The 18,010-nt window shown below is 47.0% G+C and overlaps 1 long non-coding RNA gene across 1 annotated transcript; it reads left to right on the top strand.

Annotated features, from left to right (window-relative positions):
* The first annotated feature begins 469 nt into the window (after positions 1 to 469).
* LOC103662956 lies at positions 470 to 3,493 on the top strand. Its single transcript, XR_568618.2, has 3 exons — positions 470 to 773; positions 2,144 to 2,415; positions 2,952 to 3,493. It is a non-coding gene; the product is annotated as an uncharacterized LOC103662956 (long non-coding RNA).
* Positions 3,494 to 18,010: the final 14,517 nt, after the last annotated feature.

An 18,010-nucleotide genomic window follows, 5' to 3' on the forward strand; every position in this document is an offset into this window, starting at 1 on the left:
GCATGGTGCCGAGAAGTGTTATGTGCCTCCTCACAAGCACTTTATGAGGCGGATGGCAAAACTGAGGCCCAGAGAGACTTAATCACCGGACAGAGTCACACAGCTGGTGGCGGTGGCACCAGGGCTCAAACCCTGATTCTGTTTGAACACAGAGCCCATGCTCTTCTACGTTGTTCTGTGCTGCACACTGAAAACTAGTGCCCTCTTACACTTGCTGAATTGTTACACATCGAGGCATTTTCAGAATGTGTGAAGTTTCCCTACCTCTGCTTTTCCACGTTAAGCTGATCTGGGAGTTCGTATTGCCCCTCTCTCCCAGAGGCATACCTTGGTTGAACCTCAAAAACTAAGGAAGCCGGACATCCTTGGTTCCGGACAGCAGTTTTTATAGAGAAAGTGTGGAGTAACAGCGCCCCCAGGTGGTCATGTGCATTTTCCCATGTGGCCTCCAGGTGAGAAGTGGGAAGTAGAAACCTGCCGCTGCTGACCTGATGGCCTCCGTGGTATGTGCGTGTGACCGCCGAGGACCTGGCTGTAGACCTGGGCAGATTCCAGGCCTGGACTCTGCCACCGTGGCTGAAACGAGAAGTGCAGTCAAAGTCCCAACAGAGGTATTGAAGATCCACCCAGACCCATAGGCAATCTGAAGGCTTCGTGGCCAGGAAAGTGCCCCCTGCCATCCAGTCCTTGGCCCACACCTGCATCTCCTCCCACGGAGCACCGGCTCTGCTAAAGCTTCGTTGCCTTGCTGGAAGTAAAATCACCAACCTGAGGTAGGGGTGAGGGCAGCAACACTTTAATTCTTAGTAATTATTCGCATCTTCATGTGAAATATGTCCCTCTGGTCCATCCCTGATAACAAGTGTTTCAAGGGAAAGAGAACCTAAGGATGCTGAGAGCCAGGAGTAGTGGGGAAGCAAGAACTAGAGAAAGGAAGAGGACTCAAAGAGAGGAGAGAAGGAGGAAGGAGAAGGGAAGGCGGGAAGGGCCCAACAAGACAGGAGAGGGGTGTAGCCCAGTGCCCTCTGCAGTCTGACTCAGTCCTCCTTGCCCCGGGCTTCGGAAGCCGGAAGAACCTGCAAAGGTAGGTATTCAATACACGAGACACTCCAAGGGCTCCCCCCTGGGTTCCCGTCATGGCTTCGTGGCTTCATGGCTTCGTGTATAGTCTGGGCTCTCCAGAGGAGCAGAATGAACAGGTCAGAGAGATAGGTAGGTAGGTAGATACTACAAGGAAATGGCTCGTGAGATTTGGGGGCCTAAGAATTCATGATCCACAGCCAGCAAGCTGGAGACTCAGGAGAGCAAGGCGTGTAGTTCCAGTTCAAGGCTGAGGGCCCGAGAACCAGGACACTGGATGGTGCAACTTTCAGTCTGAGTCCAAGTCTGAAGGGGGGAGAACACTGGTATCCCAGATCAAAGAGGCAGAGAGAGAGAGGATTCTCTCTTAGTCAGCCTTTTATTCTATGCAGGCCCTCAGTGGGATGAGGTCCACCCACACTGGGCAGGGCAATCTGCTTCACTCACTCCACAGATTCTAATGTTAATCTCATCTAGAAACATCCTCACAGACACACCCTGAAATAATATTCAACCAAATACCTGGGCATCCTGTGGCTCAGTCAAGTTCACACATAGAGCGAACCATCCCACTTGGCAACAGCCCCTGTTGGCACACTACTTTTTGGTTGTTTGCATCCAGGCTGTTCTCACCCTAGACAGTAGAGGCCAAGGGCAGAAACAGTCTCTTCTAGCATCATAGCCCCAGCATCTGACACAGTTAAGTCCTCAAGATGTTTGAAAAGTGTGAAAACAGACAAAGGAACAAACTCACAGATTTGGGCCCAATATGAAGAATGTACAGTACTCGGCTCATTACAGAGCCGTGCCCTCTCTGGAGGGCGGTAAGCTCTGAGTTCAGGGCTGTGCATGTCACCACATTCTCAGTGCTTAATATGGTGTTTGACACATAGGGGGTGCTCAATAAATGTTTGCTGACCCAGGGACCACTGAGTGGTTCCCTTCTTAGAGAAGGGGCTGGCCTTGCGTTTCCCATGGAGCTGACCGAAAACCACTCTCACTTCTCAGGAGAGAAGTCTGAGAACAGGCTTTTATGAATTGCTATCTTTTACATTTGCTTCAGGTTTCAGAGGCCTTTGTTTGCAAAATCCCAGCCTTGCCTGCTGTCACCACAGCAAGGAGAAGGTGTCAGAGAGCCATCGGACCCCTTGGGGGAAAGCCAGGAAGACTGTGCACTTAGTGCTGTCTGTGCGCAGCCTGCAACAGCACCGTGGGCCCTCCTGGGGAGAGTGAAAATCCTGATGAAATGGAGCCGGTCATAGCCCAGGAGCCTGCTGAGCTACAGGAGAGTTGCCCTAATGCTGTAAGACAGTTTCCAGAACAATTTGGAAAAAGGTAAAGAGATCCAGTCCAAGTTCATCTTCCTTGCTGGAAGTCTCTGCTCTTCGGGAAAAGCAAGGAAGAGAAATCTGCTTTGGGGCTTCTGTGTCTTAGTTTTGCTTGTGGAAAAAAGTGATGGTGGTCCCAGAGAGTCACAGAAGCATGGGAGCTTGTCAACCCCCAATTCGTCAGTCAGGAGGCTGGGCTCAAGGAAAACCAAAGTCCCAGTTAGCCACCACTCCCGGCCACTTGCAGAAGGGCTATGGGGTAGTAGTGAGTAGTGATTCTCTGGAATCAGAACTGCCCTCCGATGGAGTCTTCATCATCTGCTGGCTTGGGCCATTACAGGGGTGACACCAAAGGTAGCTTAGAGGGGCTTTAGCCACCCATGATCTCCCGAAGGCTCAAATGCTTCTTTTCTACGATGGCATCACACCTCCCGTGTAGGTCATTAGGAGAATGTTAGAGGACATTATGCATGTTGCTATTCTGTGCATTTGTAATACAGCGGACGTACTCAATAAATGGAACTTTCCTTCCACTCTTGTCAGGCCTGCCCCAGAAAACCCCAAAAGGACATACGTGGAAAAAATCTAGCTCTGGTGTTCCAGCCCAGATTCGAGGAGATGCCCCGGGACCAGCGTAGCAAGACTTCGAAGGCCCAAGCCCTGAGCCCTGGGTCATGTGATCTGCCACATGGTAGCGTGTTGCCTCACTCAGGAGTGGAAGTGATTGTTGGAATCTGATGCAGTTGGAGGTATAAAAGACGATCTCACACCCCTAATCTTTTGGCGTGGCAGGTATCTCTGAGCCCACCAAACATGACTGTGTGGTCTATAGCCAAGCATGCTTGCACAGTGGGTGAGGGGTCCCAAGCCTCTCCCTTCCCTGACCCTGGTCTAACTCACCTCCTATCTCCATCTTTCCAGCCCCTTTACTTTTTCCATTCTTCTTCCTCTTGTCATCCTTTCCTACAAAGGGAGATCATATTAATACAATGTGTACATGAAAGTAGATGTGTCTAAAAGTGCTTTGTTAACTGCAAGGGGCTATACAGAACGTATGTTTCATTGTTTTATTTTTCCGTACAGGAACTCCTCTCTATGCATCACATACCATCAGTTAAAAGCACTGGCTTTATTTTGGGTGGGGGGGAGAGGGGATGTTTGTTTAGTTTTAGGTTCCTTGGCTTTTTCATTTTCTTGTTTTTTAGTTCTGATTTCTGTGCACATTCCAGTTCCTAAGGGAATTTAGTGGCATTTTGAAAACCCAGCTGGCCTCCCAGCGTGGCTGAGATAGAGACATGATTCTCTGGAGAAAGAATTCTCACCCTGCAGCTTGCTACATAGACTTGCTCAGGTGAGAAGTGGCTCAGCTCCAGACTCACACCTGACGCTCAGAGTGTCTGTCCTTGTGACTTTTGATTTGGGGATTGGATCAGAAACTACAATACGTTTCCTTTGCCCTAACGTATTAGACTTGTCTCTCCAAATTGGCAGGTGCGCAGGCTTCTGACTGTCAAATGCAACAGTTCCGGAGGACCCTTTGAGGGGCCCTGCAGGACCCTGTTGGGGGCTCAGTAACAATGCTTTACTTCCCAGCCTGAGTCCTGAACCTACTGAGAAGTAAGGCAAGAGACCAAATAGTTAGAGCCCAAAATGTCTCATTTTTTGCTGAAATAGGTTAGGTTGGAAAATCTGACTTGTATCTGTCGGCAAACGGAACCTCACCTTTAGGCTGGACCCTGGTAAGGGCGTGCTGGACCAGAGCAAGCCTCCCCCCGCCGGGGATGCGGCCGAGCCCGCCTGGAAGAGCAGAGCAGAGCAGAGCATGTGCGCATAGCAGAGACACCTGCTCCCAACAGGAAAAAGTGAGACCCTGAGCCAAGCTCCCGGTTTTCTTCCCAAGTTCACCAAGTAGAAGGAACTCTGCCCTAGACTAATCCTAGCCAAGGACTATTCTTTGCTCTCAGTCTCCTGGAGGCAAATGTTTACAGAATGACGATTTCCTTCAAGAGGGACATCTGGTACCCTATGATCTATTCTCTTCTGACATAGTAATTAACACACCTCCATCGCATGCTCTTTCTGGTGTTTACCACAAACCCCAGTTGTGTTCTGGCATTCACACCTCCCACCACTGCAGTCACTTCTTCCGTTTACCTAACACCCAACACCTACTCACCGCCAGCTGTAGTCTGAGGGCACGCATGACATCGTGGCTCGAGTTAGCGTTTCCTCCTAAACCGTTTAAATGATACAACCTGTCCCTCTTTTGTCCTTACATAGGCACATTCTGTTGGTGGTTTCCATATTTTTGGACTCCAGTGTCATTAGTGTTACATGAACCCACAGCAACAATAAATGGAAAACCTAATCATTGTGGGTTTTTTTGTTTAAGTCTGTTCCATTCAAATGAGTCATACCATTAAGTAAATACACAGTTTCCTTTAAGCGCTTAATCAGTTACACAAGTTCCAAAGAGTTCACTCTGACCCCGTGTTGTGTTACGGTTTTTTCCTTGTTCTGTAAAACTTTCGTTCTTGGATTACACATTTTCAGGGACGACTGCCAATTCCTCCTTTCTCCTCTGTCCTTCTCTGAGCATTGTGTGTGTGTGTTTTCATGTCAGCATCCTAGTCCTGCAAATTAAAGCCACCTTTCCTGTTTTTTTCAGCAAATTGAATCAATTCCAATTTTCTTCTGGGTTTCCCTGTTAGTGTTTAGTGTGTGTGCTTAATTGTTCCAGTAAGCTTCCCACTCTGTTTCAAAGGCATCTGAGGTGAAGAGCAATACACTGGAAAGGAATTGAACTTTCTGAGTTCAGAGCCTCCTCCTTGGGGGCCCCAGCAGTGGGGCAGGAGTCTAAGGGAACTTGGCAGGTAGTTGCATCCTCCCCGTGCTTCCATTATCTTCCCAACAACACTTTACACTTCCTTCAGCCATGCACACACCATCCGTGTTTTCATGACTTGCTCCTCTGTCTTTCTACTCGCCTACTCTGCGAATCCGCCAAGGCAAAACTCTGTCTTTTTTTGGATCTCCTCCAGCTAGCTCCTCACTCCTAGTGGGGGCTCAGTTACTACTGGACGAAAGGGAAAGGAAAAGAAAGAAGTGAGGCGCTCAAGAGGGGCCGGCCGCAGCACCCATGCCTATGCTAGTCCCCCTCTCCACAAAGCTGTCCCCACACTACACTTTCTCAAGGAGAGCTCCCTCCCTTCTGTCACTCCCATGTCCATTCAGGGTCACCCCCTCAGAGTATCTGCATCCTTCCTAAAGGAATCACCAAATGCGCACACATGGACACACACACACGCGCGCGCGCACACACACACACACACACACACACACACAGAGTCACCTTCTATCTTCCTTCCCTGCCTTATCTATTTCTGACTCTTCACTATGGGAAATTATGTTAGCTGTATGTGCAGTTACCGTCTGTCTCCATCCACTATAATGTAAGCGCCCGGAGGTACCTTAAATAGTGCCTGGCATGTGGTCAGTTCCTAACAGAGTTTCAATGGAGTGAATAAATGGAGGAAGAGGGGAGGAAGGAAGGGAATGTTTCCCCTCCCCCCAAGCCCTATTCAATCAACTTTTTTAAAATGTAGAGTAGTGGAACCTCCAGGGAGAAAAAGGAAACTGTTCTTCTGCCCTTTGCTGACCTGCCCCCTGGCTCTTCAATGTAGACAACAGGGTCCAGAAAACATCTGTGGTGGGAGAACAGGTGGGGGAAGGGAGAAATGTCTCAATCCATGTATCCTTCAAGATGCAAAGGAAGAATGCTGTAAGAAATGTGGCGGGCCAAGACACGGAGCTGTCCTGGAGACGGTTCGAGCCACACTGCCCGTGTGCACTAAAGGGCCGGCTGCACTTCAGAAAATGGGGAACACAGCTTGCACAGATTCCCACAGGCAGTTTAGATAGGTCGCGGCACCCAGGAAGAGCCGGCACAGTGAGGCCTCCGTAGGGCCTGAAGTCAGCCCTGGAAAGCCAGCAGCCAGAGGCTGCAGCATTGCTGCTCCGCCCACTACATTGTCTTCTCCTTTGCTCTGAGGCTCTGCTTCCTTCTCTCACCACAGACCGATGCACAGGAGCCAAATATGGCTGGTTGGGAGTCCCACAGACCCATTTCCCAGTTCCAAGGAGGAGAATCTGATGGGACCATCTTGGGTCAAGTGTCCACATCCCCTTCTCATCAGCTGTAGGTGGGGTCACGTCGCACAGGCGTGGCAGCCAGCAAGGTTCAGAGAACGGGGTGTGTGGCTGAAAATCACCCCAAAGGACATTTACCATCTTTACCTTAGTCAACAGGTGGTGTATGCGCTCCAGACTGACAACATCTGAGAAAGTTTATTGTCATTTCTTTTCAAATGTCCAGATATTTTCCATTTGTTTTCTCTGTCATTCACCCAATATCACCTAGCCCTGGGAGCGTAAAATAGAAAAGGCCGCCCTGTGAAATGTTTGCTGGGTCACTAGGGCATTCAACACTTGTTTCCAGGGGTCGTGGATCTAAAGCAGCAATCATGAGTCAATGACAGAGAAATGTTCACCGCCCTAAATTAGCCTAAAGAAGCCAAGTGTGACAGAAATCCTGTGGGCAAGTTTCCACCTTCCTCTTTCATTGATTCTGGGGCCTGAGAAAATAACTCCTGGAATGTACCCACTAAGTCCAACCACCTTGACAGAGCAAGATAGTGTATCCTGAATGCACCCAGAACACACTTTTCCATGGGTAATTATGAGGCCAGCTCACACGGCCTTTTGCCTCTCTCGCTATTTCTGATTCATTCAAATGGTTCGCTGGCCAGGGAGCCCAGGGGTATGTGATACAAGATGACACCAGGTGAAGGCATACCTTGGGCTTTTTTTTTTTTTTTTGAATACTTGGTATTTTTTAATTGATTTACATTTGAGCAAAGTGTTCCTTTATGGTGGAAAGTCTCTTCGATAGACGGGGTGGTGGGGAGGGTAAAACGAGGTGGCTACAAGTAGAGACGCTGCTGTGCACATTAATGTAAGATTTGTCCTCACTGTGGACAGGGACGTAGCTCCAAACATGAGGACTCCTTTGGAGAAATATTCCTACTCTAGGAAAGTGCAGGTGTGTGTCCACCATCGTCCTGCCTTGTGGACAGGTTTGGGGCCAGTTCTGGCTGGTTCCAGGCACTGCTTGCCCAGGTACAACTCCATGAAGACCCTCTAGGTGATCAAGTCTTTGATCCCGGAGATTTTAAATATTCTGAACTATTGGAAGGAGAGCAGCTGAAGGACATCCTGGCACACAGGTGGCTGCGTTCAGACCCAGCTAATCATCACCGTGACTGCAGCCAATGAGCATTCCTCACAACAGGTGAACAGGACACCTAATCTAGGTGCATGCTTCTAGGAGTTGAGCTGCCTGAGGTCTCCACGGGTATGAGCTGCTGGGCCATGGGCCATGTCCCAGTGGAGCACAGCTCTCACTTTCTGGCCTTGAGGTCCTTCCTCTCTCCTCACCTCTCCCCCCACCCCCCCACCCCCCCACCCCCAGTCTGTGGAATCTTTAGTCTGGGGGCAGAGCTCTGTTTGCACTACAGCAGCGATGCAGCCGGCTCTTTCTGTCTCACCCTCGTATCAGTGACTTTTGAACTTACACATTACTAATTCGCCTCCTTTATTCTCTGCCTCAAGAGGAACAGCCTTCCCCTAGAAGCCCTGGATGACTCATATCTAGTTTTCTGGGCTGGGAGGAACATCTTCAGGGTGCAAGTGAAGAAAACCTGAGAGTGCAGAGTTGGAAGGATTGTGGGTGTTGAGGGGTGGGTGAGAACACAGAACCGATTCCTTCAAGTATTATCCCATTCCATATGGATTAGGCATTGTGCCTATAATATAATGCTTGTTACTCTGGAGTTTTGTGTTCTTGTTCACGTGGTTTCCTGCAGGGCTACAGGACAGACAAGGGGACCTTACCCAGAGGAGAAAGCAGGAAGATCGGCTGGATTTGACTCAGTGCAGCCCAGGGGGGGCTAAACCGCGGATGTCCGGCTACAGAGTTGACTAAGGGACCAGATCTCGGGAAATGTACTGATATTAGATGTCACTTCCTTGTGTTTTTTGAAGACCATAATGCCAGACCTCATGTCCACCAATGAAGGTATGTTTTTCCCTTAAAGGGGTGTCCTTTCAATCATTTCTTAGGTAAGCTGACCTCAAGCTAAGTGAAGGGGAGAAAATAAGTAAATAGCTTTTCCTTTTCCCTGGGGTGAGTCAGGCCTAAATTCGGAGGATGAACATAAGTGAAACCCTCCTGTCTGGGAGGTGAGGTTTGTTGGTTAAGACGGCCTTTCCTATGGGAGGTAGAAATGAGGGAGTGTACCCCCACTGCATGCCTCGGCACCCACCACGTCTTCCTGGCCCCCTACCTAGAGGTTGGAAGCACACTCTGCACATGGCAGCCAGAAGTACCAGGGAGATAACACCTCCAGGGGAGTGTCAGCCAGGGGTGGCTGGGAGCAACTGGACAAATATACCCAATTTCTTCAATCCTCAGGACAATTCTGAGACGTGTTCTACACCATTACTGTCCAACAGTAAAATAATGTAAATGATTATAATTATCACGCAATCCTCATGGAATCTTACATTTTCTTGTGGAAACATTTAAAAAGGTAATATGAGGCAGGTGAAATTAATAAAATAATTTGTTTAACCCATGTATCTAAAATATTGTCATGTCAACATATAATCAATATAAAAATTATCAATGAGATAATTTACTTTTTTGGTACAATTTTTTTTTTATGTTAGAAATCCAACGTGTATCTTACATTCAGAGCATGGCTCAATTCCGATTAGACACATTTTAAATGCTCAGCAGCCACGTGTGACTAACGATCATATTGACCACGCCTGTTCTATACTGTCTCTCAAAGTCTCCCGGTGCGATTGAGCCCCAGTTGCCCTACAGTGGTAAATCTTCACATCGATGCACCCTATTTAGTCTTCCTTCCCTTCCCCGAATGACTTCTGCAGTTTTTTACCAGAGCTGCCTGAGGTCATCTGCCAGGTGAACTACTTGCCTCCATATCTGTGCCTCTGAGTCAGCTTCTGGGGACCACAACCTGACACACGATGGATCTAAGCCTCTAAGCTCTAAGGCCAAATCTCATGTTAGTTGTTAAGGTGTGCTCAATTTTGAACTTTCCTTCTGTTATTTTTACATGGGGTAAATACTTGCTAAAAGTTACAACAAGGTGTGTTCTATGCTGTGACAACCTGAGGGAAGGGTCTGTCTGTTCTTGAGCCTCGATAGCAAAGGACAGAACAGTGTCCCCTCCCCTGAGGCCAAAGTGGTGGTAGCAGTAGCAGGGCCCATGAAGATAGCTATGCCCCACAGAGGGGCAATTTCACGAGGGTCACCAGCAGCAATATAGCCTAGTGACAAGGAGACTGGGGCAGAAGAACACAAGGGACTCTTGGCTTTCACATAAGATGGTGCTGGGGACCCTCAGGCCAGAGGACAGTTTCTAGCCCCCAAACCAAGGGGAGGGTGTACCAGCTATCACAATTGTATATTTAAAAGGAAATTTAAATTTCTTTTTTTTTTTTAAAGATTTTATTTATTTATTTGACAGAGACAGCCAGCGAGAGAGGGAACACAAGCAGGGGGAGTGGGAGAGGAAGAAGCAGTCTCCTAGCGGAGGAGCCTGATACGGGGCTCGATCCCAGAACGCTGGGATCACGCCCTGAGCTGAAGGCAGACGCTTAACAACTGCACCACCCAGGCGCCCTGGAAATTTAAATTTCTGTAGGCATAGGTGGTAAAGCCTGGACACTGGAGTGGCTTGTTAGTTAAGTCTCAATTTGCTGCCTCAGTCAGGATGACTTCAGAGAATCCTCCATCCATACCTCGGAATGAAAAGCAACGGCAGGTTAAGATGCAGATTGACTCCAGCATTGTTTATAAATTCCTCTAGAAGAGGACCTGACTTCTAGAACAGGTGCGTGCTTCTAGGAGTTAGAGCGTGACTTATAATTACGTAAAACAACACTAAACACATAGACCAGCTCTATCAGGGGGCACGTGGGTGGTTCAGTCAGTTAGCGTCTGCCTTCAGCTCAGGTCAGGATCCCAGGGTCCTGGGATTGAGCCCCAGTCAGGCTTCTTGCTCAGCGGGGAGCCTGCTTCTCCCTCTGCCCTCTGCCTACTGCTCCCCCTGCCTGTGCTCCCTCTCTCTGTCAAATAAATAAATAAAATCTTTAAAAAAAAAAAAAAAAGGAACAGTTCTATCAGGGTATGGAGCAAAGATGAGAGAGCAACTTTGTGTCAGCAAGCATGAAAGTATCCTTAGAAGAAACCTGACCCCAAAATGTTCACATGTATTAACAAAATATTTTGTTTTGTATTTACCTACTGAAAATGGAAAATTCTTTCCTGCTTATCTGTGCTCCCTCTCCAATTCTCTTAAGCAGAATGGAACTAGCTGTTTTTCCAGGCATATTTTTTTTCTCAAGCCATCATCTTCATCAAATATAGGCCAATATATTTTAACTTCTATGAGCCAGACATTAGAAATGAACAAAATATCTTACAGAAGACTAGTCTAAAGCTGTGGCTTTATATCCTTACCTCCTAAAACCATGTGCCTTCACTACCTTTTCCAAAAAGTGAATTTAAAATGACAATGGCAATATTTTGTCTTGGCTTCCACAACACACTCTATTGAAATTACTTTCCCTAAAGTCACCAGTGAGCTCCTGTCCTAATAAACCTAACCAGGGATACTCTCTACATTCTCATTCTACTTGAATTTTTTCTGCAGCGTTCAACATCTTGAACAACACTTTGTTTATTCCGTTTCAATAAGTATTTACTTATCACTATAAACCGAGCACTGTTATAAGCACTTTAGATACATCAGCAAATAAGACAAAGACCTGTGCCCTTCTGGAGCTCACATTATAGTATGGGCAGACATCATTAAACCATAGTCCCCAGTTACTGATAGTTTTTAGAAGTTGGACACCAAAATGTCCTTTCTGAGCAAGCAAGGAAAGGTCTTAGGCTTTGGAGGCTGGAGAATGTGAGTCAGACTGGAAGACAAGAGAAAGCTGTGGGGTGATGTGTGATTTTCACCTTAAGTATCCCCAAACAGTCAGTAAATTCCTAAGCATCACAAGGTGCCAAGTGTAACTGGATTTCTTATGGAAAATGGAGCTGGGGTGTTGCTTACGTCTGGGCCTGGAAACCGTGCTGGTTCTCTCAAACCCACACTCTCTCTCCCCACTGCTGGCACCATTTTATGAGTTTGGGGCCTCAACCTTCAAGCTGCTCTCCCTCCTGAGCTCTAGTCTTACTCTTCTCTACCCCAGCCCCCATGTTGCTGCCTGAGGGATCGTTCCCTAAAATACAAATCAATTCTTGTCACTGCCTTTTTCCTGAATCAGGCCTTCTGAAATTGGTAATATGCTTACCAAAGATCCCTTGATAAGATATACACCGAGAGACACAGATTCATTTGTCAATAGAATCATACATAGAAAAAGCACAATGGGGTAATTTTTTTTTCTCTCAAAACAAGAGTGAAATGCTCTTCCCATTTAAAAGGGGTTGACACGCTTTTCACTGCTGTAGGACCTGTCTGTAGTTAAACAGCAAAGATTCTCATGAACTGTGAATGGTTGATAGAGCTAAGCTAATCTTGACAGCAACCCAGGTCATCACAAGTGGTTGTCTGGGAGTTTGGAGAGCCGACACCAAGCAGTGTAAGGCATGCGAAGCTGGTTCATTGCCCAGATGGTCCGGAGCTGCAGGTTAATCCTCACATTCAGCAGCTTGAGGCTTGAGATGACTGACGGCCCAGTAGCTGTTCAATGTCCCATCAGAAAGATGGGATCAAGTTTTGTTCGGTTCTGAAAGTCGTCCAGAGGGTGTGGGTGCTGCCCAGGGAGAGCCAGCGTCTGGAGAAGCAGCCTAAGGACTGAGTTTCCTCAAGGCAGCATCGCTGGGGGAGAAACCGCATAGGGGCGGAGGGGAATCAAGGTCCTCATCACGAAGAAGGTGCTGACAAGCATCAGATCTGGAGGATGACTTAATAATGACAATAAGCCTCAGAAAAACAAAAGTGGTAATTGCTAACATCTACTGCCCACTTGGTATGGAAACTAAGCTCGGTACACGCGCTCAATCTGTGAGATGAGAGGCTGCTACTTCTTATTGTTTTATGTTCGTATTTCCCAACACTGCACCTTTATTCCTCTGCTCTTCACATATTGAAACTTCTTTCCTGGGTAGATGAGAAACCTTGGGCATATAGCAGTTAGGAAACTTGCCTGAACTTGAGCAGTAAGTGGTTAAGGAATGACTCAAGGCCAAGTGGAGTAAGGCTGAAAACCAGACAGTGGGGTGTGAGTCAGAGACCACAAGATGGAGGTCAGGATGGAGGACGGGCAAGGGATGGGTCGAGGCAAGTGGGCTAGAGCTAAGGTCAGGACAAGTTACAAAACACTGAATTCTCCTTTAGCTGCGTCCTGGTGTGTCACAGAAGTGAGGATGGCGGCTGAGAGGAGCCACACAGGACCGGTTGGGGATAATGGAAAAGGTATGCCGACGTAAAGAAGAATGATTATTTTATTTTGCTTTCTATTATTCTGTTGTGGTAAGAACACTTAACATGGCATCTACCCTCCTAACAAAATTTTGGGTGCACGATACTGCGTTGCTAACTACAGGCACAGGGTTGTACAGCAGGTCTCTAGAACATATTCATCTTGATTAACTGAAACTTAAGAGAGAGAGCAAGTGGGAGGGGCAGGGAAAGAGAGAGAGAATCTCAAGCAGACTCTGCACTGAGTGCGGAGCCCTGCGTGGGGCTGGATCTCATGACCCTGAGATCACGACCTGAGCTGAAACCAAGAGTCAGACGCTTAACTGACCACGCCACACAGGCACCTCCCTAACTGAGACTTTATATGCATTGAATAGCTCTCGGTTAGCCAGTCATTCCACATGTATTTATTGAACACCTACTGACTTAGTCCATCAAGGCTGCTCTAACAAATTACCGTTGACCGAGTGGCTTATAAACACATCGGAAATTTATTTGTCACAGTTCTAGAAGATGTAAGACCGAGATCAGGGTGCCAACATGGCCCGGTTCTGGTGAGAGCCCTCTTCCAGGTGGCAGACTGCCAACTTCTTATGACATCTTCACTTGGCAGAAAGAGCAAGGGAGCGCTCTGGGGTCTCTTGCGCAAGGGCGCCAACCCCATTCATGAGGGCTCCACCCTCATGACCTCATCACCTCTCGTAGGCCCCACCTCCTAATACTCTCACTGAGGGTCAGGATTTCAACACATGAGTTTTGGGGAGACACATTCATTTCAAAAACCTACCACATAGCAGGCACTGTGATAGAAGCAACATTGAAAAAGTCGACAAAACGCTGGCCTTACGGAGGCTACCATTTAGCTGAATAACAATAGATTGAATATTAAACAATAAAAACAGTAAATCTGATGTGTTGTGCTGTCACAACCAGCTCTTTCCAAGGAAAAATCCTAGTGGAACTGGATTTAAAAAATTAGGGGAAAGATAAAGAAAAAAACAACTTCAGACCAGCCCCCTTCCTCAGTTTAGCAAAGATTCTCAAGGTTCGAGTAGCTCTGGCGTATGAACATGGTCCCCCAGAGGCTTAGAGTTGGAAGCACTGTCAAACTTCCCTAGGCAAACCGCCTTACCTTCTCCCTTCCAGCTTGCGTATTCCCTCCCAGAAAAAGTGCTCTGGGATATGCTTGAACACCTTGCAGGAAAGAAAACTTAGTGTTTCTCAACTCAATCCACTCCAGAGAAGTTCAGTTTTTGTTTTATTTTGTTTTGTTTACCTTATGCTGGTCCCTGTTAGCGTTCATGCTAACCCTGAGTCCGTCATTAAAAGTATTTTATGTTCTCAGTTCTGGGTTACCCACAAATTAATTTTTTTTAAATGCCTTCTGGATCACTGTTTTTCACACAATGCTCTGAGAAGCCCTGGGTATTGCTCCGCTCTGGGCACTCATAAGCTACGCCTTCGACACTCCTTCCCAAATTATGCTGTGATAGAGCCCTGCTGGAGTTTGCAAGCACTGCCTTCTTTCTCCTTCTGCGACCTGTGTGTAAGTCCCCTCACTGTTGCACACGGGTCTTCATGCCTCGTGGATCTTCAGCAGGATCAGGCATGCTCCTTTACGAGATGCCTTCTGTATACTCCAAGGTGCCATCTGACAGCACCACGAACCTCTGAACTCATGTGAAGCTGTTTTGTTACCATCTCCTCATTCACCAGAAGAGCGTCCATTTGTAGAAACTCGCTATAGACTAAGGAGTCCTCTTACTAGATTTTCCTGAGCTTTGGCTTCTGCTTAATTATGTTGATGCCACCTTCTGAGTCCTGCTCCATCACTTCCATCCCTGGGGCTTGATGTAGGGCCCATTCCTTAGCTTCCTCGCCGTGGCAGGAGCTCTTGAAAGGCAGCAGAACCGGAATGCTCTCTTTCCTGTCAATCTTGGGATGTTCTCTTTCGCATTGAGGAGGTTGGACAGCCTCTTGGTAAGTTTCCTAGCTTTTCTTTTTCCTGCCTCAGGCACAGAGAACAGACCTGAATGCATTATATCTGCCCTTGCCCCAGGGAATGTTCTTAGCTCCTCTGACTCACACCACATCCTAAAGCAGTTAGCTCAGTCTACAGCTAGTAGTGAAGAACACTGGCCTTGTAATCAGACATGCCGTGTTGGAATCCTGATTCTACTAGTTAGTAGTGGAGTGGCCTTGGGCAAATACTACTTTCTAAACCTCAGAATTCTCATTGTGAAGTGAGTATAATAAAGCCGACCTGGAAGGACTGTTATAGGTATTAAACCTCAATAGAAGAGGTATTGTGCTTGGTTCAGAGTGGCTATGAAATAAATCTCTAGTGATCATTTCTTCCCAGGCATTTGTATGATGGGGAGATCTAACCCCTCCATCAAGATTTCTGGGCCAGTATATAGGATAGCGTCTCCCCTCAACTATATTTAAGGTACTTTGTCCCATAATCATGCAAGCCTCTAATAGTAAATTCCAGTCTTCACTCTCTAAACAAACCTCCTAGGGCAAGGCAGAGGGACTGATCCCTTCCAAATGAAGTTTCCTCAACAACCCCAACAATGTCCTAGTCTTGGGGTATACTTATGAATGTCCTCCGAGTATTTCCTCAGGCCGTGCTTACCCCCTGCATCCTCCTGGTCTTTCCTTCCTAAACGGAGAGCCACTCCTGGGACAGACTACCTGAGCTGAACTGTCTGAATTCCACCCATCGCGTCTGGCCGTGAAAACCCAGGAGTGTCTGGCTCAGAACTGGCCACTTTTTTCCTCCAACTATTGACAGGAAATTCCTAATTCACAATCACTTGGAATAGAATTCATTGCTCAACACGACACCTGGTATCTGGTAGGAAGTTTTGGGAGGAATCAATAAATAGCAGTTAAAGTACCACCTATTAAAGTCCTCTGGTCCAGTTTACATACACTTCTTTCAGGGCACCTGGGTGGCTCCGTTGGTTAAGTGTCTGCCTTCAGCTCAGGTCATGATCCCGGGTCCTGAGATCGAGCCCCCTGTTGGGCCCCCTACTCAGCAGGGAGCCTGCTTCTCCCTCTTCCTCTGCCCCCTGCTCATGCTCTCTCTCTCTACCTCAAATAAATAAATAAAATCTTTTTTTAAAAAATCTAAATACACCTCTTTCATGTTGTCTTGTCAGAAATGGTTTCCTGGGGCGCCTGGGTAGCGCAGTTGTTAGGCGTCTGCCTTCAGCTCAGGGCATGATCCCGGCGTTCCGGGATCGAGCCCCACATCGGGCTCTTCCGCTGGGAGCCTGCTTCTTCCTCTCCCACTCCCCCTGCTTGTGTTCCCTCTCTCGCTGGCTGTCTCTATCTCTGTCGAATAAATAAATAAAAAATCTTTAAAAAAAAAAAAAAAAGGAATGGTTTCCTGTTCCCGCCCTCTGCATCCCTATAATAGCTATCTTTATTGAATACTTATTAATTGTTCCCAGGTCATATAGCTGATAATTGGCAACTGTACTAGATCAACTAGAATCCAACTGTACCAAGTTAAACAGTGTCTTCCCAAAATCCATGTCCACTGGAACACAGGAATGTGACCTTATTTGAAAATAATGTCTTTACAGATGTATTCAAGTTAAGAGAACGCCATACTAGATTAGAGTGGGCTTAAATCCAATGATTAGTGTTGTTATAAGAAGAGGGTTTGGAGACAACGAGACAGTGGGAAAACAGAGAAGGCCAGGTAAACATGTTAGAGTCATGTTGCCAAAGCCAAGGGATGCCAAGGATTTCTGGCAACAACCAGAAGCTACGAAGAGGCAAGGAAACAGTCCTCCCCAGAGTCTTCAGAGGGGACATGGCCCTGCCAATTTTGAACTTTTAGCCTCTAGCACTGTGAGAGAATACATTTCTGTTGTTTTAAGTCACCTGGTTTGTGGTAATTCGTTACAGCAGCCCTAGGAAACTAATACACCAGCCTAAGTCTGTCAGATGACAAACATCTTCATATTTAGCCAACATGATATGCTGTCTCGTGTTTGTAGTGCCTCAACTCTTTCTTTCATGGTACATTTATCAGATGCCTTGTATTTCACAGTAGGAGACAGTGCACCTAGAACTTGAGGTGGGGTTGGAGAGAGTGGGGAAGAGGTCAAATTACTGCAAGGTAAAGAATGGACAGGGCTATTTCTGGAAAAGGTGCCCAATCCTCATTACGGTCTGACCATGTGGTTAGCAGAGAAGGGGAAGTGTGTCTGCTTATGAAGGAAGTATGGTGCACTAGAAAGAAAGCAGGACTGGAAACTGCAAGGCCTGCCATGAACCAGCTCTGTGATTAAGCACATGATATTCAGACATGGCTGCTTTGACACAGACTGTTGACTTGGGAACATTGAGACATGGCCTCAAAAACAAAATAGTAAGCTCTCAGCTTTAAAAAATCCCTAAGCTCTTCACTCAGTCCCTCCCAATCCCTGATCCTGCCTCCATAACTCCCATATCTGACACATAGCAGACACTTCACTTTTTAGCTGAGTTAATGAATAAAGAATTGCATACTGAGGATAGAAGGACGTTGGAGGTGTCAGAAATGAGATAATGGTCAACAACAAGGAGAAAGTCAAATGTATAAAGAGTCATGAAAGAAGCCTCAAGAATCAGAGATGTCTGCCACTAATATTGGGTAATCAATAGTGGTAACAAAAGGCAATGTGGCAAAATATCAATATTTGTCAAATCTTGGTAGTAAATATAGATGTTTGTAATATTTTTCTTTATAGTTTGGTGTGTTTTAAATGTTTTGTTTAAGAAAAGAACAACAGGGGCACCTGGGTGGTTCAGTCAGTTAAGCATCCAACTCTTGATTTTGGCTCAGGTCACGATCTCAGGGTCATGAGACTGAGCCCCATGTTGGGATCTCTGCTGGTGTGGAGCCTGCTTAAGATTCTCTCTCTCCCTCTCCCTCTGCTTCTCACCTCCATCCCCTATTCTCCTCCCCAACTCAGGTACACATGTACATGCACTCTCTCTCTCTAGAAAAAA

The sequence above is a fragment of the Ursus maritimus genome, unplaced genomic scaffold (genome assembly GCF_017311325.1).
Source record: "Ursus maritimus isolate PB19 unplaced genomic scaffold, ASM1731132v1 scaffold_12, whole genome shotgun sequence".
Taxonomy (NCBI): domain Eukaryota; kingdom Metazoa; phylum Chordata; class Mammalia; order Carnivora; family Ursidae; genus Ursus; species Ursus maritimus.